Source organism: Lissotriton vulgaris, chromosome 2_1 (assembly GCF_964263255.1).
Source record: "Lissotriton vulgaris chromosome 2_1, aLisVul1.2, whole genome shotgun sequence".
Taxonomy (NCBI): domain Eukaryota; kingdom Metazoa; phylum Chordata; class Amphibia; order Caudata; family Salamandridae; genus Lissotriton; species Lissotriton vulgaris.
Genome location: NC_141687.1, coordinates 1,560,513,571 through 1,560,534,701, shown reverse-complemented (window position 1 = coordinate 1,560,534,701; position 21,131 = coordinate 1,560,513,571).

Genomic DNA, 21,131 nt, shown 5'->3' with positions numbered 1-21,131 from the left:
ATCCACCACCACCACATCCACTACCACCATCAAGTCCACCACCAAGTCCACCACCACATCCACTTCTACATCCACCACCACCACGTCCACCACATCCACCACCACCACCACATAAATCACCACCATGTCCACCTTCACGTCCACCACCACCACGTACAACACCACCACATCCAACACCACCACGTCCACCACCACCATCACAACACCCACCTCCACCACCACCATGTACACCACCACACCCACCACCACCACCACATCCACCACCACTACCACCACCACCACATCCCATCACCACCACGTCCATCACCGCCATGTACACAACCACCATGTCCTCCACTGACACGTCCACCACCCCCACATCCACCACATCCACCAACACGTCCACCACCACCGCGTCCACCACACCCACCTCCACCACCACCATGTCCACAACCACTACCACCACCACATCCACCACCATCATGTCCACCACATCCACCACCACCATGTCCACCACGTCCACCACCACCACATCCACCACCACCACATACACCACCACTACATCCACCACCGCCATGTCCACCACATCCACCACCACATCCACCACGTCCACCACCACCACACCCAGCACCACCCCATCCAGCACCACCACACCAACCACCACCACATCCATCACCATCACCACCACGTCCACTACCACCATGTCCACCACGTCCACCACTACCATCTCCATCACCATGTCCACCACCACCACGTCCACAACCACCACCACACTCACCTCCACCACCACCATGTCCACCACCACAATGTCCACCACCACTACGTCCACCACCACCATGTCCACCACCAACACCACCAAGTCCTCCACATCCACCACCACATCCACCATCACCACCACGACCACCACAAGGCCACTACCATGTCCACCACCACCACGTCTACCTCCACCAACACCACATCCACTACCACCACCACGTCCACCATCAAGTCCACCACCAAGTCCACCACCCAATCCACCACTACATCCACCACCACCACGTCCACCACATCCACCACCACCACCACATCAACCACCACCATGTCCACCTTCACGTCCACCACCACCACGTCCACCACCACCACATCCAACACCACCACGTCCACCACCACCACCACAACACCCACCTCCACCACCACCATGTACACAACCACACCCACCACCACCACCACGTCCACCACCACTACCATCACCACCACATCCACCACCACCATATCCACCACCACCATGTCCACCACATCCACCACCACATCCACCACTTCCACGTCCATCACCACCACATCCATCACCACCAAATCCATCACTACCACATCCATGATGACCATGTCCATCACCACCACGTCCACAACCACCATGTCTACCACATCCACCATCACCATGTCCACCACCACAACACCTAGCACCAGCACCACCACGTCCACCAGCACCATGTTCACCACCACCACGTCTTCCACCACAACCATGTCTACCACCACCACATCATCCACCACCACCACGGCCACCACCACTACGTCCACCACCACCATGTCCACCACCTCCACAACCACCACATCCACCATCACCACACTCACCACCACCACATCCACCACCACCATGTCCACCACATCCACCACAACGTCCACCACAACACCCACCTCTGCCACCACCACATCCACCACCACCATGTCCACCACGTCCATCATCACCACCACCACATCCACCACGTCCACTACCACCACATCCACCATTTCCACCACCACCACGTCCACCACCACCATGTCCGCCACATCCATCACATCCACCAACGAATACACCACTACCACGTCCAAAACCACCACGTCCATCACCACGGCATCCACTACCACCTCCACCACCATCACGTCCACCATATCCACCACCAAGTCCACCACCACCATGTCTACCACCACGGCCACCACAAGGCCACTACATTGTCCACCACCACCACGTCTACCTCCACCACCACTACATCCACCATGACCATGTCCACAATCACCATCACCACCACGTCCACTACCACCATGTCCACCACGTCCACCACCACCATCTCCACCACCATGTCCACCACCACCACCACACTCACCTCCACCACCACCATGTCCACCACCACCATGTCTACCACCACTACGTCCACCACCACCATGTCCACCATGTCCACCACCACCATACCCACCACCAAAACCACCACATCCACCACCACATCCACCACCACTTCATCCACATCCACCACCACTTCCATGTCCACATCCACCACCACGTCCACCACCACCATGTCCAACACCACCACATCCACCACATCCACCACCACAATGTCCACCACCACCACGTCCAACACCACCACCTCCACCACTACCACATCAACCACCACTATGTCCACCACCACTACGTCTACCACCACCACCATGTCCACCACGTCCACCACCACACCCACCGCCACCACCACCACCACGACCATGACCACCACCTCCATGTCCACCAGCACCACATTCAACACCGCCATGTCCACCACATCCACCACCACGTCCACCACCACCATGTCCACCACATCCACCACCATGTTCACTGCCACCCCCATGTCCACCACCACAGCCACCACCACGTCCACAGCAAACCACCACGTCCAAAACAAGACTACTACCATGTCCACCACCACCACATCTTCCTCCACCATATCCACTACCACCACCACATCCACCAACAAGTCCACCACCACATCCACCACTACATCCACCACCATCACGTCCACCACTAACACATCTACCACCACCACATCCACCACCACCATGTCCACCTTCATGTCAACCACCACCACGTCCACCACCACCACGTCCACCACCACCACGTCCAACACCACCACATCCAACACCACCATGTCTACCACCACCACCACAACCCACAGATCCACCACCACCACATACACCACCACACCCACCACCACCACGTCCACCACCACCACGTCCATCACCACCACATCCACCACCACCATGTCCATCACCACCTCGTCCACAACCACCATGTCCACCACATCCACCACCACCACGTCCACCACCACAACACCCAGCACCACCACCACCACATTCATGAGCACCATGTCCACCACCATCACGTCCTCCACCACCACCACGTCCACCACCACTACGTCCACCACCACCACATCCTCCACCACCACCATGTCCACCACCACTACGTCCACCACCACCACATCCACCACCAAGACGTACACCACCACTACATCTACCACCACCACATCAACCACCACCATTTTCACCAACCACCACGTCCACCACCACCATGTCCACCACATCCACCAACACGTCCACCACCACCACATCCACCACCACCATGTCCACCACGTCCACCACCACCATGTCCACCACCGCCACCACGTCCCCCACCACCAGGTCCTCCACCACCACCACGTCCACCATATCCACCACCACCAGGTCCACCACCACCAAGTCCACCATATCCACCACCACATCCACAACCACTATGTCCACCACCATAACGTCCATCACCACCACGTCCATCACCACCATGTCCACAACCACCAAGTCTACCACCACCACCACACCCACCACCACCACCACCACCACCATGTCCACCACCACATCCACCACCACCACATCCACCATCACTACGTCCACCACCACCATGTCCACCACGTCCACCACCACCACACCCACCTCCACCACCACCACATCCACCACCACCACGTCCACCACCACCACACCCACCTCCACCACCACCACATCCACCACCACCACACCCACCTCCACCACCACCACATCCACCACCACTACCACATCCACCACCACCATGTCCACCACATCCACCACCACGTCCACCACCACCATGTCCACCACCACCACCACGGCCACCACAAGGCCACTACCATGTCCACCACCACCACGTCTACCTCCACCACCCCTACATCCACCACCACATCCAGCACCACCATGTCAACCACATCCACCACCATGTCCACCACATCCACCACCACCACCATGTCCACCACATCCACCACCACGTCCACCACAACCACCATGTCCACCACCACCACCATGTCCACCACCACCACCAAGGCCACCACCACATCCGCGGCCACCACCACGTCCACCACGAGGCCTCTACCATGTCCACCACCACCATGTCTACCTCCACCAACACCACCACCAAATACACTACCACCACCACAGCCACCACCAAGTGCCCCACCAAGTCCACCACCACATCCACCACTACATTCACCACCACCACATCCACCACATCCACCACCACCACCACCACGTCCACCCCCACCACCATGTCCACCTTCACGTCCACCACCACCACCACCATGTCCACCATCACTTCCACCACCACCACGTCCAACACCACCAGGTCTACCACCACCACCACAACACCCACCACCATGTCCACCTCCACACCCACCACCAAGTCCACCACCACTACCACCACCACCACATCCACCTCCACCATGTGCACCACATCCACCACGTCCACCACCACCACACCCACCACCACCCCATCCAGCACCACCACATCCACCACCACTACGTCCACCACCACCATGTCCACCACCACCATGTCCACCACCACCATGTCCACCACCACATCCACCATCACCACACCCACCTCCACCACCACCATGTCCACCAATCCACCATCCACCACCACCATGTCCACCACTATGGCCACCACCATGTCCACCATGAGGCTGCTACCACATCCACCACCACCTAAGCATGGGCGAATTTTGCGAATCTCGCGTTCGCGAATTTTGCGGATTTGCGAACTCGCAATCCGCAAAATCCGCAAATTCCCGCGAATTTGCGGATTTTTTTTTTTTTGTGTTCGCCCGTGTTTCTGCCAGTTCGCGAGGGTTTTTACAATTTCGCAATTTGCGAACTTACCTGTCGGGTCGCAAGTTTTGCGAACTTGTTGTTTCTACGTGTCCAGCCTGTTTGGGACACTCTTCTTCATCACTGCCACTCTCTGTCACCACTGCCACTCTCTGACTACTCATGCCACCCTCTGGCCCACCCATGCCACCCTCTGTTTCATCACCACACCCTCTGGTTGTCCAGTGTACATTATTTTCGGCAAAGCAAAGCACACCTTCCCTGCCTCAAGTGACCTGAATTAATTTGGAGCTGATTAATGTGTCACAGAATATTTTTTTAGCTGGCACCTGCTTCCTTAGTGCGCCCTGATTAGTGATCTTTTGCACTTGCTAAGTGCTTTCATTGTTGCAAAATTAGTTACAACACCTGCCCTGCCCCAACTGACAATAATGAATTAGGGGCTGATTAATGGATTTTAACTTCCAGCCTGGCTCCTGCTTGTCTCCCTTAGCTGTAATTCAGGACCTTTGTGGCATATGTGTAACTATTCTGAGGTTCAGAGCAGGGTCACATAATAGTTGCAACTGACAACTGAACTCTGGAGGGGCCCCTCAGGAAGCACTACAGGAAATGGCTACTAATGATGAGCCTGAACTTTTGAACCTGGTAAGTAGTTTCAGTTTTGCTAAGATCGTATTTCTGCAATTTAGCACTTATTCGCGGGGCGCGAAGTTGTACTGGGAAGCCGCGAACTCACGCGAACAGTGCGAGCAGTGCGAGCAAAATCCGCTGCTCGCGGATTTGCGGATTTTGCGGGAGATTCGCGAATCTCGCGGATTGCGAATTTCCCGAAAATCCGCAAAATCCGCGAGCGAAACGGATTTTCCGCCCATGCTTACCACCACCACACCCACCTCCACCACCTCAACGTCCTCCACCACCACCACGTCCACCACCACTACCGCCACCACCACGTCCACCACCACCATGTCCATCATCTATCTATCTATCTATCTATCTATCTATCTATCTATCTATCTATCTATCTATCTATCTATCTATCTATCTATCTATCTATCTATCTATCTATCTATCTATCTATTTATTTCCCTCCCTCACTCTATCTATCTATCTATCTATCTATCTATCTATCTATCTATCTATCTATCTATCTATCTATCTATCTATCTATCTATCTATCTCCCTCTATCTATCTATCGCCCTCACTCTATCTATCTATCTATTGCACTCACTCTATCTATCGCATCCCCACAGCATCACTCAGCACCACCACAGCATCACTCAGGGGCACCACAACATCACTATGCGCTACCACAGCATCACTGAACACCACAGTATCACTCGTCGCCACCATAACATCACTCAGCGCTACCACAGCATCAATTTGTGCAACCATTCAACAACAACTGGTTCAAATATGTTCTCTCAATGTTTCAAGCTTTATTACAAATGTCACAAAAAGATGTTAATATTTCACTTCTGTTCTTGGATTTTCGTCACAATAAAATACACTGAACATAATCTTCACAAAAGTTATTTACAATAGTTTAAGCTATTGACATTATAAATTACAATAGCTTTTATTTAAGTATTAATTATTCATTAATGAAAAGCCATTGTTATTTGTAATATCAATACATCTAAGTCACGTAAATACAACACATATTGCATTACAAACGGTATAGGTGTCACATTTGCGAAAGTTAAAACAATTGGCATTGTAAATTGATATTTACAATACCAATAGCTCAAACTTTCCTAATGCGAGACCTATTGCATTGCAAATGCTTGTTCCATATATTCATCCATCTTCCTATTCATCAAGCCGGCCTTCCTGTTCTTCACCATTATGTCTTTCCAATCTATCCACTCAAGCCATCCATTTTCAGATAAAAAAAAATGTTTTTATATAAATTTTTAACCAACACGAAACAGCTAGCATGTCACAATTAGCCACAGTCGCTCCAAAACACTCATATACCACCCGCCCCCGTAGGCACATCATCTCCCCCGTTCCATGAACCAGAGAGGCACATTGTCTCAATGCAGGACCGATCTCTCCAGTCCAGGGCTTAGTTAATTGCAAAGCCTGTGAGAATCTAGTCAGCACCCAGGACCCCATCTGATCCATGATTTGTTCTCCATTTCCCCCATTTCCTACGAAACTTCCTGGGGCACCCTCTCGCTTTGCATGTGACCCTTTCTGCCGCCATATAGATGTCTATCCCCTTCCTCCATCTGGGGAAGCAGCGGCGCCCCCACATGCATGCTACATCTCTTTTCGCCACCACTAGTGCCAACAGTGCAAATATAAGCTGTGGGCGGCCCAAGTCAACATTGCCAGGTATACCTAACAATACGAATTTAGTATCTGGGGTAGTGTCTCACCCAGAACCTTGCTCAGCTCTCCCAATACTTGTACCCAATAGGTATGGATGACAGGGCAGACCCATATAATATGATAGAAGTCCCCCTGTGTCTGTATACAGCGTAAGCAGTGTGGTTCGCTGGCTCGCCCCATTTGGTGAAGTCGGACCATGTCAAAATACATTCACCCTATGCAGTATTTTGTATTGGATCAGTCGAAGGCGAGACTTAATTGCCATTTCTCAATGGTGCATCAAGGCTGCCTCCCAGTCCACTGTCTCAAGCGTGCCCAGGTTCTGCTCCCATGCTTCCCTAGGTTTCCCCAGTCTGTCCGGCATGTTGTTGTTCAGGGTCTTGTAAGGTAACGATACTACCTTATTGGGTATCTGCTCTTGCAATAGGCGTCCCTCCATTGGGGCATAGTCTGTCAGGGGAGAGGAGAGCATGCTCTCAGCTCTCCAAGCGTGTCACAGCTGCGCATATTTGAAAATTTGCTTATGGTGTAGCCAAAACTCTGTTGCCAGTGATCTGAAATGTTTGAGTTCTCCTTTCGACACCACATCGCCTAAATTGGAGATACAGATGACGTCTCACCCTCCAAACCCCTTTAATTTGTGGAGTTCCCTCAGCCAAGTGCAATGCCATATCGAGGTCTGTTTAGTCGGTTTGTGTGTCCTGCCCATTGTCTTAGTCGCCCTATCCTAGACTTCCAGTGTTATATTTGCATGGCTGGGAGGAGACGTCTCCTACTTTGACCCCCATATAGAAAGTGTAAACAGGAGCGGTGTGCCATGGTATCTTTCTCTAGCCTATAGGATGCGTGATCCGCGAGGACGTGGATCCAATAATCCACCGATGCCTGATGGTCCGCCCAGTAATAGGCCTCAATGTCAGGTAGGGATATCCCTCCATTATATTGGTTCCGCTGCAGCGTCCCTAGCGTGATCCCTGGTTGTTTCCCCAGCCACAACAGATAGCAGAGTTTCCTATCTATCACCCGGAATGTCTGTCTGGGGAGGGAAAAATACTCATTCTGTAGGGCATACAGAAAGCGGGGTAAGGTGATCATTCTGAACATCGCAGCTCAGCCAAGGATCGTGAGGAGGAGTGTTTTCCATCTCTGGGCATCAGTCGCATAGTTTGTTATGACCCTCTGGATACTATGTTGATATGAGAGTTTTCTATCTGTGGTAATATAGATCCCCAGATACTTAAATTCCACTTGTACTATCTGAAGTGCCCCTGGGAGAGGAGGCCACGCCTCCCTGACCTGTGGGTTATATAGGACAGATTTCTGCCAATTTATGGCATAGCCCGAGAAGGTGACATACCTGCCTAAAAGCTCGAACAGTACTGGGATCGTGTCATCCGGGTGGGTAACATATAACAAAATATCATCCGCATAAAGCAAGATTTTTTCTTCCTCCACATCCGTCGACGTAATTTGGAACCCCTGTATCTCCCCTCTCTGTCGGATCTCACAGGCCACTATTTCGATCGTGAGGGCGAATAGTAAGGGGGACAGCGGGTACCCCTGTTGGGTTCCCCTTCTAATGGGGAAGTCCTCAGACAGCAATCCATTCACTTTATTTATTTATTTAAAATTTTTACATAGCGCTGGCTAGACCCGGGGGTATCAGAGCGCTTTACTGGGTTGGAAGTGGAAACAAGTTACAAAATGGTGATTAGTACAAATATGAGACAAATGTGAATAACGATAAATCCATAAACAGACAAATAAACAGTACATTTAGTCAATAACAGGATTTGAATAGATGTGTCAGCGTGGAAGGCCAGGGATTGAAGGGGGAATGTTAGAAGGTAGGGAAAGACCGAAGAGGGAGAGGGGGGAGGAGAAGACCTGTAGGGAACGGCAGTGATTATAAGGGAGCAAGTAAAAGGAGGATAGGGAAAGGGTGAAGGGGAAAGGCGGGGGAAGTGAGTCAGAAATGATGTAGTGAGAAACGTCGTACTATCCTGGGCATGTTGTGGGAACCTGAAAGGAAGCCGGATTTAAGGACCCCAGTATTTGTGGAAAAGGTGACACTTGAGATCTTTTTTGAAGCTGGCGTATGAAGGGTTGCAACGTAACTACTTGGGGAGAGAGTACCAGTTGGAAAGAGTGAAGCCTGAGAAAGAGCAAGATTGGGTGGATTTCTTGTGTACCAAGGGAGGTACCAGGATAAGGGTATTGGAGCTCCTCAAGTCTCTAGAGCAGCCTGCTTTGTGAAGTTTTTATGAGAGATACGTTGGGGTTTGAAGATGTAAAGATGTAAGGCTTTATGTGTAATGCACACATTCTTGTAGGAGGATCTGCCTTAGATGGGAAGCCACTGGAGATCTTTGAGGATAGGGGAGATGTACTCAAACCTCTTGCAATCCAAAATAAGCCTGGCCGCGTGGTTGAGGACAGACTTGATTGGGACTAGATGGACTTTAGGTGTTCCGGCAAGTAAGGCGTTGCCATAGTCCAATTTGGAGAGGACAAGTGATTGAACAACAGATTTAAAGTCATCAGCAGGAATAAAAGGTTTGATTTTTTTTTAGGTGATGTAAGGAGAAGAGAGCGGCTTTAGCTGCGTTTTTTATGTGGGGGAGAGGCTGGTGTTTTGATCAAGGCTTATTACGAGAGATTTAACTGAGCTAGAGGGGGACAAGGAGCAGTTGAGGGGTTCAAGATCAGAGAACCAATGTTGGATGGGGAGCTGGTTGTTTTTGGGGCGAAGAGAATGTTTTTTAGGGTTGAGTTTCAAGTGGTTGTGATGGAACCATCGCTGAATCTTAGACAGGGTATCATTGAAGTGCAGAATGTCTGCATGGGATTTGATTTTATAGTACAGTTGGGTATTGTCCGCATAGAGGTGATAGTTAATACCTGCTTGCTTTAGAATGATGGCGAGGGGCTCCATAAAGAGGTTAAATAGAGAAGAAGAGAGAATAGACCCCAGGGGAACACCCAAGGAAACATGAATAGGTTTAGAGAGGCAATTGTTGATTTTAATTTGTTGGCATCTGTGCTGAAATAAGGAGGTGAACTATTCGAGAACAGGACCACTGAAGCCAAACCGATCCTTGAGGGTGTTGAGTAAGGTAGAGTGGTTAACTATATCGAAAGCAGCAGAGAGGTCAAGAAGGATGAGAAGGCATGCCTCCCCGTTGTCGAGGGAGTGATGGATGTCATCAACAATGTTGAGCATCGCAGATTCAGTGCTACAGCCCTTACTAAAGCCTGACTGTAGTGTGTCCAAGAGATTAAATGAGTCGATGTGTTTGTCCAGTTGAACCAAGGTGCATTATTCGAGGGCCCTGGATAAAAGGGGAAGATTCGAGATAGGGCGTAAATTGTTAAGCTCATTAGGGTCAGCATTGGAATTTTTTTTTTTTTTTTTAAATTTTTGAAAACCTTTATTGTGCACAAAGAAAAGCAACAAATACGGGCCTACAACCATGTGGCCGGCCACGAACACTTAGTTGAGCACGAAAGCAATCATTATGGCGACCCAGTACTGCGTCAGAACCGTATGCATTGAAAGAAAGAAAAACTGGAGGAAAGCGCAGCACCGTGGCACAGGATAAATGAAGGTTAAAATTTTAAAGTTTTTGTTATGCAACTGTCTCACAGGCCGTAATGTTCCGTACTAGCAAAATAAGAAAAAAGAACAAGGTCCATGTAGGTGGGACACAACATTAGCAACTTCAGTAAGCAATTCACATATCAGCAAACAGGTCCCCGCCAGGCAGGATGGCTTCACAATACACATGCTACAATGTAGCGGTTATACCCCAGTAATACTATCACTGCCACCCAGCACCCCCTACCATGGGAAAAAGGCGAAATCATAAAAGAATAAAACAGGTCCCATAGAAACTAACAAAAGGAAATATAACCCCCCACCCTACACACATGCAGAGGCTATGGCCCACCCCCCCTCAAGCAGCGTGCCTGTCGCCCCATAAACCCGAAATTTAGGAAGAAGAAAAGTCGGAAGAGAGAAAGAAGACAGCAAGACACACCAGAAGGAGGAAGAAAGATGAAAAAAGGGAAAATGTCACTTTCGACGATAGGGAGGGAGAAGAGGACAAGCTAATCTACCACTCCCAGGGAGGGAAAGATGGTGGGGAGGAGCCCACCCAGTAATCGAGTTCCCGGACTCCCAGTCATCTGCAACCCTGGTGCCTTGCGAAGTAAACAACCCGTGTCATGCAGAAGAGGAGGAGCGATTCTAAGGATGTGGGCAGGGGGAACCGAAACAGTCCCAACCCGTCGCCACCCGCCACTGTTTATAACACATTGAATAAAGCCCCAATGTAAATATTACCAAACAGTCCCGCCATACAATCCGCCACCGCCCCGAAAATTTTAGTAAACAAGTACAGTCTCGGTATAGCTGGAGACGGGGCGAGGCTTATTAAATCACACCTTTCAACATTTATGGACTAGTTCCCGTTCCGTGTCCCCGCCAACCTGTCAGTCCCGGTCACAAAGTTCAGCATATCAGCCCTGGCCAGAGCGCGAGCGTCCCTTAAAACTCGGCAACCGAGGAGGGCCAACTTCACAAAGTACCTGAAAGCAAAATGGCCACCGCCGATGAGGATGGGAAAAGAAGAGGCAAAATGGACGTCCCGCTGTAGCAGCCGAGCAGCAACCCACCAGAAAAATCATCCCCGAGTGCCAGAGTATAGATCCGGGCCAATGCTGGAGAAAGGGCACTCGGGAGGCAGTAAACGCAGGGGGATACTTTTGTAGCAGCAACGAGGGTCGGGGGCACAACTCCAATCCTAGAGACAAAGTTCCAAGTTCCGCCGGGAGCTGCAACAGTGTATCCCCATCCGAGTCACCAAGCAGCCCCGTGTCGGAGTTACAACTTCGAGAAACAACCTCCCCCTCGTCTGCAGCGGCCGGTACCACAGTATCCACTGTGTCCGAGTCAGCTGGGAAAGTTGATTTCACACTACGCCAGGGATCAGGCACACCGTCCCCTTGCAACTGTTGCACCGCACCGTCCATCCGGTCCCCAAGCCGCGCAGAGAGTGACCGCAATTCCACCTGAAGTGCAACGAGCGCGTCCATAACATCCCGGCGTGTCGGCACCCTCTGAACGTTAGAGTGCCGCTCCGTGCACTGCGAGTGCCGCAATAGAGCCTCCAGGTCACCGGCAAGCGGCGAGACAATGCCAGCGGGCGAGTCAGCCATCGGTGTTGTGCAGGAGGCAGCCGCCATTTAGAACATCCAGGAAGAGGGGGGCTGCCGTCCAGGAGGAAGCCAAAGGGGACCCAGGGAGCTCGAACTAGCTGTGGGAGCCGAATGTAACAGGAGGGGCGCACGGGGGGGAAACACCACCGCCGCGCAGCAAGAAGGGGACAAAACGCAAGGTGACCCGCCCAATGGCCGCCGTAGGTCGGTTGCAGCTTCGGCCAGTGGAGCGAGGACTAGTACGAACCCCGCTCCTCACCACTTCGGCCCACCGAGACGGGACTGCTGTGTGCAGCGTCTGGATTTCGTCCCAGGTCCCCAGCACCGGTACCAGAATCGAGGATGTTCTCATTCCCCGGGTCACTGCAGGCGGCAGGCGGCCCTAAGGTCCACAACAACAAGGAGTGGCGCCGGCCTCAGAACAAAGCCGTGGAGTCCAGCGCTCGGCACAGCGCTATCTTCGGGAATCCGGCAGGCAGGGACTCCGGGAAAACACCCAGAGCATCAGCGCGATCGCGGCCACTGTCCGTGGCTGCAGAATCACAGATATGTGAGCAGGATGTGGGTGCAGAACGCACTAGCCAGCGGAGCCGGGAATCGAGCGTCCGTTCAGGTCGCCATCTTGGCTCCTCCCCCCCCAGCATTGGAATTTTTGAGGATGGGAGAGATTTGGCCGAGCTGGAGGGAGACGGGGACGCAGCCAGTGGCCAAGGAGGAGTTGATGATGGAAGTCCAATAAGGCGCAATGATGTGCTTTAAATCTTGAACGAAGTTGGCGGGGAGCGGGTCAAAGGTGTGAGAGGAGGGTTTAAGTTTAGTGATAATGTTGAGGACTTCTTGCTCGGTAAGTGGGCTAAAATAAAGCCAAGATACGATATTTTTTAGCTGTGGGGAGGAGGGGAAATGTTCAAGGGGGGTACCGAAGTGCTGGAGAGGGATAGAGTCTGGAGGGGGTGTAGAAGTCAGAGGAGCCTTGGGTAGTAGGGCAAAGAGTGAAGATGAGCTCTGTGGTTAGGAGATAAAGCAAAGGATAGATTAATCTTGGTAATTTTCTCAGAAAAGAAGGAAGCAATTTCCTCATATCATTCGGTAGAGGCAGTCGGTTTTGGAGGGGCAGAAGATTTTTGATAATGCTAAATATTTCCCTGGGTCTATTCTTAGCTCGGTCAAGCTGAGCACGGAAGAAGGAGGCCTTTTCATTGAAGATGTGTTTTTTATAATTGGCCCTAGCAGTTCTGAGGAATGCAAGATTAGGGGGGAGGGATGATGTCTCCAAGTGCGTTCAGTCATCCTGAGCAAGCGTCTCTCACTGTTGAGATCAGCATTGAACCAGGATTTGGAGGGAATGTTTTTTGGGGATTTTAATTTGGCCGGGGCAATTTGGTCAAGGACCTCAATGATGGCTTTATGGTAGTGGTCAGTAAGGTCATTAGTATTTAGTGAGGGAGGAGGAAGTTGGAATTTTGCTTTGATTTTATACTCAAGATCTCCTGGAGGAATCAGGTGAAGGCGTTTGGTTAGTTTCTTATGTTTAATATTTATGGGAGAAGGGAGAGCGCAGAGCTGTTGATCAAGAAGAAGATGAGGTGGTGGTCTGACCAATCAACCAGGACAACTTGCAAAAGGGAAGCCAGGTCTTTGTTAGTAAGGATAGCGCCAAGAGTAGCACTTTGGAATGCCTAGGTGCATGGCAAAGTTGAGTCAAGTCTGTAACACCCAGGAAAACATTGAGGGAGCTAACCGAGGGATCAGTTTTATTGTTCCAATGAATGTTGAAGTCACCGAGGAAGATGTTATTGGGGTTGGAAATCGAGGCATGGGACAGTAGGTCAGACAGTTCCTCAACAAAGGGAAAAGGGTCACCAGGGGGATGGTAAATGTTGTGTAGTCAAATAGAAGGGGCCCCCTGAACTTTTAGTTCGGCTCCCACGTATTCGAAGGAGGTTTGCTCAGAATTCTTGATAAGGGTGATTGGTAGTTCATTTTTATAAATAATGGCTAGTCCCCCCCCCAATTTTATCTCGTCTACCTTTTCTGAGAATAGAGTAACCAGGGGGGGGGAGAGAATGTCAAGAATAGAGGAGGAGTGAGCCTTGAGCCAGGTTTCAGTAAGGAAAGCGATGTTCATTGTTTCACTAAGAATAGTTTCCGAAATGTCAATTGCATGCCGAGCAGCCGATCTACAGTTGACCAGCATGCAGTTGAGGAGTATATGGTTGGTTTCGGGGGAGCAGCCAGAGTGGATAGTCGTGAGTTGCTGTGGGGGCCTGAGCGAGCCTGGCGAGATAGGTATACGGCTTGTCCCCAGGATCACGGGAATAGTGGTGTGAGGTATTGGCAGATCAGTAGGAGCAGTGCGTTGTGGAAGAGGCACGGGCGGGCCGATGGAAGAAGGGGAGAGGTTACAACCCAGTGTCATCGCCATAATGGTGTAAGGCATAAGTTATGTTATATGGGATTTGTAACAGGCACTATTACTCATGAGTATCCTGGCACGGTATGGGCTACAGACGTGCAGATGGAAAAAGATTTAGAAAGCCTGTTTGAAAAGATAAGTTTTGATAAGTTTCTTAAAACAACGGAAGTCCTGGATGTGGCGCAGCGAGACAGGAAGGTTATTCCAAAGAATGGCTACCTTAACTGAAAGTGACTGACCCCCCAACCTAGAGCGGCGAAAGAGGGGGGGGTGGCCATCAGACGGTGGGAAGCCGATCGTAAGGATCGATGAGAGGTGTAAAAGGCAACCCGTTTCCTAATGTAGGAGGGTCCTGAATCGTGCAGGGCTCTATGAGCTAATGTGAGGGCCTTGAACTGCACCCGCTGAACCACGGTCAGCCAGTGAAGGCCGCACAAGTGAGATCTAATCCTTGATCTCTTGGAGATGTTAAATAAGAGTCTGGCCACCGCGTTCTGGATCAATTGCAGTTTGTTCACCAAATAACCAGGAATGCCTAGAAAGAGCACATTGGCGTAATCCAAGCGGGACAGGATGAGTGCCCGAGCCACCATTTCCGGCTGGGGGAGCATAGGGAAGAATCTGCTCAGTGACTTAAGGGTACCAAAGCAGACACCCGTTAGTCTCTTGATGTGTTCCGAGAACCTGAGATCCTCTCCAAACCAGGTCCCCAGGTTCTTAGCCGGACCACCCTCAGAGAGTGGGTGAGGGAAATCAGGGGGCCGCAAGGCTTCTGTGAAGAGAGGTGGAAATTGACCGTAGACCAGTAGCTCAGATTTTCCCTCATTGCACTTAAGTTTGACCTGTGCGAGCCATGTAAAGGCCACAGTCAAGGTACATGGTGGGTAATGATTGTTTAAGTCCCCAGATTTAAGGGAGGCGTGAAGGTTTGGAGCTTGGGAGGCTATATGGAGACAGTTACCAGGAAGTTCATCATCAGAGGAAATACATCCTTGAGGCGGGAGAGATTTGTTTGTAGGTGGTACACAGAGTGAAGTGGGTGATTGGCTTGTATAGTTACCGAGAGTGCATTAAAGTCTTTCCTGACAGATGAAAATTCTGACGTCAAGATGGAGAGGTGAAGTTCAATGTTAAGAAGCGATTGGGAAAAAAGCGTGAAAGGTAAGGTGGAGAAGAGGCCGGAGAGGAGAGGGGTATGGTCCGCATTAGCCGGGGATAGAGGAGTGGGAAGTATACGTGGAGGAAACCCAGGGGGAGGGGGGAGAGGGGTGTTCGAGATCGTCGATTGAGGAGGGCTTGTATTGTGGGAGTACACATACCCAGAGGTCTGACGTGTACTATGAGAAGATGAGAGGGAAAGGGGCAAGTGAGGAGAGGTGATAGCATCTCTTTGGGGTAGGGCGTCCTTAAGATAGGAAGAGAATGGTGTCCATAGTGGAGCAGAAGGGGAGATGATGATAGGGGACTCAGTGGGTAGGGGAGTCGGAGTAGGAGGATCAGTCTGTGGGGCATGAGAGGAGTCGAAGGTAAAAATGGAGGGATTGGGGTTGGGTGGGTGAGTATGAGAGGAACGGGAGAGGGTTAGGATGGCTGAGAGGGAGAATGGAATGTCAAGCAAAGGCGGAGAGGACCATAAGGCAGGGGGAGAGAGGGGGATGGAAAACCAGGCGAAGGTGGAGAGGGCAATAAAGCATGGGGAGGGATTGGGTGGCTAAGTTAGAAGTGGAAATGTCAAGCGAAGGAGAGGATGCTACGGAAGCGGTAGGATCAAGCAGGGATGGAGTTGGCGTCAGAAGAGGCAAAGTCGAGGGGGCTTCCTGTGGATGTGAGGCTGTAGCAATTAGAACAGGAGAGACTACTAGATCATATAAGGTGTGGAAGTGGAGCTCAAAGATGGAGAGATGTTTTTCTGAGGCTTGAATGATGATATTTCCGGATTTAATGATAGAGATGTCGATTTTGCCAGGGAAAGTGGAGGAAGGAGTGGTGGACAGCTTCATGCCATAAGGGATTTTGCAAGATCTCGTAATGGGGAGGTAGTGGAGGAAGATTTGTTTCCATTTAGAGGAGCGTCTGGAGTAAAAGATGTAATTGGTTTTGATAATGGAGGTGAGACTTAGGTAATTGTCAACAAATAAGGTTTCTTGGCGACGTGTTAATAGTTTGTGTTTAAAGTTCTTCTATGCATTTTTAGAGAGGTTGAGTGGGTAAAGGATGGTCCAAAAGTTGGAGCCAAACCTAGTAATGAGTGGATCCCGTGCAGTAGGGGTGTGGTTGGGAGGAGGCATGGTAATGTAACTAGGGTGGTTTAAAGTGCATCTGAGAATGGGAAAGTAGTCCCCCAGAACCGTAGAAAGGACCTTGTATTACGGTGGCTTGAGACAGAGAGGAGTGGGTATATGGAGGGCTATCCAGAGATTATGACAGTAGTTTGGATCATCAGGAAAGAGACGGCGAGGGTGGTAAAGTGATCAGTCAGGTGGGGAGAACGCAAAATTGAGATAGGTGGGAGGAGGATGGAAGGAAGGAGGGAGATCAAGATGTTATTAAAGGGCAAAGAGCTGTGTGCAATACAGTGGATAATTAAGAAGCAGGCAATACAACAGTCAGAGTACTAACAACTAGCTGAGGACGATCAGTTAGCCTGCATGAGGGATAGTTAGACATAGGAACAACAATTCTTAATTCAAATGATGTACTGTTAGACCAGCGACAGGCAAGGTAACCCTGGAGCAAGCTAAATTTGAGTTCGAATAGCATATGAGGTTACAAATGCAGAGGACATTGACATTGGACATTGACATTCAAACATTGATAATAGACCAGGAATCATAGGTCCCGATTTCAAATAAAATAAAGTTAGACAAGCAGCAGGCAAAGTAACCTTAGAGAGTAGGGAAAAGGGGTGGATAGATTTGGCTGTAGGTAGTGCATAAGGTTTCACAAAACCAGGAGATAGCAGCAGGTCATGAGACTTTTGTGAGGTAAGAGCAACAGGAAGAGGTAGGTCAACAGTTTAGTGACAATACAGGAGAAGGACTACAAATTGATAGGCAGCAAGCAAGGAATACATATAAAATGTAGCAGCCTCTCTTTGAAGTAGACAACAGTAAATAACTAAAAAGGGACTTATTGCCCGTTAGGTAGAAAACCTGAGAAACAAAAATTAGTCAAATGACAGTCAGAGAGTTACTGTACACCAGACGAAGTGGGGTCCGTATACAGGCGACCAACCCACTGTCGGTATTTGGGACCAATACCAAACTTGACTAGAGCCGCCTCCAGAAAAGGCCAGTGTACTACGTCAAACACTTTTCCTGCGTTTAGGGAGAGGTACATATGGGGATTGTCACGGTCCTGAACCTTCATGAGCCAGTTGTGGGTCCTTCTCAAATTCTGTCTAGTCGCCCGGTCTGGCAGGAAGCCCGTCTGGTCCTGATGTACCATTTCCGATATTACTTGACGGAGACAGAGGGCCAGTATGGTCGCTAGAAGTTTGACCTCTATATTGAGAAGGGACATTGGGCGATAGGATGCACAATCGTCGGGGGGTTTTCCCAGTTTGGGGATGGGCAAGATCGTCGCCATCCTAAGATCAAGAATGAGGATACCATCTTAAGCCACATCTCGAAATAATGCTAATAGATGTCCCACCAGGAGATCAGCCCCTTTCTTATAAAATTCTGCTGGGAATCCATTCGGACCAGGTGATTTCCCGGGACGCAGTTTAGTTATTGCTTCTTTCAGTTTGTCCATCGTTATGTCTGCCTCCAGTCCTTCCCTCGCGTTATTGTCTAAGCTTGGGGTTTGGATAGTGTCTAGATATGCTAAGATCTCCGCTGGAGAACCCAATTCCTTGGCCTCGTAAAAATTTCTAAAATAAGAAGCAAATGTGTGCACAATTTGTGCATCGCTGTTTTGCATCTGTCCCTGCTGATCCACTACACTGTCTATCCGTCTGGCTTCCGCTTCCTTGCGGCTAAGCCAGGCCAAGCGCTTGCCCGACTTGTCCTTCACATTGTACAACCTATGAAGAGTTGCCTGCACCTGTGTCCATTTTCAGATTTTTAACCTCTTTTTGTCCCTTCATCTATTTATTCAACCTGAATCCACCATTCCTTTTCCTTTCCCTCTCTCTATCCTCTCGTTCGTTCAAGTCATCCAGCCTGATCTCCATCTTTCTTCATATGCATCCTTCTCTTCATCTTCCTTCCATCTTTTTCTACATCCTTTTCTCCATGTATCCACCTGTCTATCCTGCTCTGCTTCCACCAGCCATCCACTCATTCAGCCATCCATTCATCCATCCTTCTTCCCACCCTTCCAATCTCCTGGCCATTTATTCATCCATCCACCTCCCCCTTTTTCTGCACTTGTGTTCCATTTGTTCCCCAATTCCCACCCTACTGCTCCATCTAACTGTGGTCTTGTAATGGAATTTGTGAGCTTCTGTTTGGAAAATCCCAACTATAAATACCAATTTAAATGCTCTATATTACTGAGAACGTGACCCTCATCTAATAAAGTGGAGGGTTCAAAGACACACCCCTATGTATAGAAACGCACCCCTCTTCAGGGATTCATCATTTTGTTGCATTATAGAGAATTGGATCTTCTGCAAAGTGGGACATAAAGATTGGAATCTCCGTGACATCCCTCTACACGGCAGCTCAGTGGTTGGTATTGGGGTCAAAGCTACAACAATCTACTATGGGCTGAAGAGTTGGGATAACCCTGCATTCCAACCTGAGGGAAACATCGAAACTAGAGGACACCTCGATTTCACAATTCCCCGGCCAGCAAGAACATGCCTCACCTCAATGTGATGATGCTTAGATTGCTCCCAGATTTGGGGATCAGGTTATACATTGTGCTGACGGAAGTTGATGGTTTCCTTTCACTTTGATTGTCCCGAGTTTCCTACTTGATGGACCGTGTCTTGCCACCTTTGTATGCAGGATCAATGTGAGAACACAGACATGGCTATACACTATGAGTTAGCAGCAGATATTGAGCAGATTATGGATGTATCTCAGAGGTGGAGATACGGCTGGCACATGTCCAGGCTCTGCCTTCGGTTTGTTGGCCAGCAGGAACCAAAGGTGGTTGTTATTTTCTCCCAGTGTTGGGTCACGTCTTTTGCAACTCCCCAGAGCTACTCTGGATGATTGGGCAATAGGAAGTCGTGGCTCCACCTCTGCCTCGCACCCTTCCATGACAGCCATATTAATTTGGGCCACTGCAGCTCTGGGGCTGGTTCATCTGACATTCAGTTCATAAGGGGAGGGTTCTGATGCTGCCAGCTTCAACCGAGGTGACGTAATTGAGGTCAAACATGGCTGCTGCGATCTAGTAATTCTGGTGGGCTGGTGATACTTACTAGAAAGCTGTGTTGCCTGTTTTTGCCTCTTCTATCAGTTATTCACAATGGAGGGCAAGCACGCTGCTAATCCCTCCATCTTTGTTCACTGTAAGTTTGGGGAAAAGATTTCTACTGAAAGGGGCAAGAACAAGGTAGCGGCACTGGAAAGCTCATTGTTATATTTATCACGATGGGATTGGTTGGGATAATGGCACTAATGTGGCTCTGAAGAAGCCATTGACATTGTGAAACAGTTGGCCGGGGTTTGATAATAACTTGAAGGCATGAATAAAAAGAAAGATTTGGAATTAACGTATTTAGGCTTCTCGCTCTTTGTGTTTGGATTTGAGTGCTGCGAAAGGTGCTCGTTCGGGCTCTTCAGCTAGGGAGCCTTCTACTGAGGTTGTCACTGGATCAATATGTCGCTCTGAGTACGTCTTCGTAGATGTATGGAAGAAGCATTTCTGAGCTCCTGGTTGAAGAGAGAGCATGGAGACAAGACTTGCTTGGTTCCTTGTCTCTTCTCCCTTGTCCTGGGTGTTCCCAGAGTTAGGAGTACTCCGTTGTTTCCATATTACCCGATCCTATGGCAGGTTACTGTATAAATAAGGATTGTTGTTGTTTTGGGCTGCTTGAGGGACAATATGCCTTAGTATCCTGTGGAAATTCCTACTACATGGTCTGCCTTATTTACTGGGATTTGCTGGCTGGCTTCCAGTATGGTTCCTGACACCCTGGTTACGGAGGATGTCATCTTTCAGGAAAGGAAGGATACGCACACAATTACCACTCCACATTTCCATAACCAAATCCATCCTGCTGTGCATCCACATTTCCCACCCAATGTCCTATGAATTCGATGCTTTCCAATTTAGCAGGCTGCTCTGTAGTATTGGGGTTCCCAAGGCCTA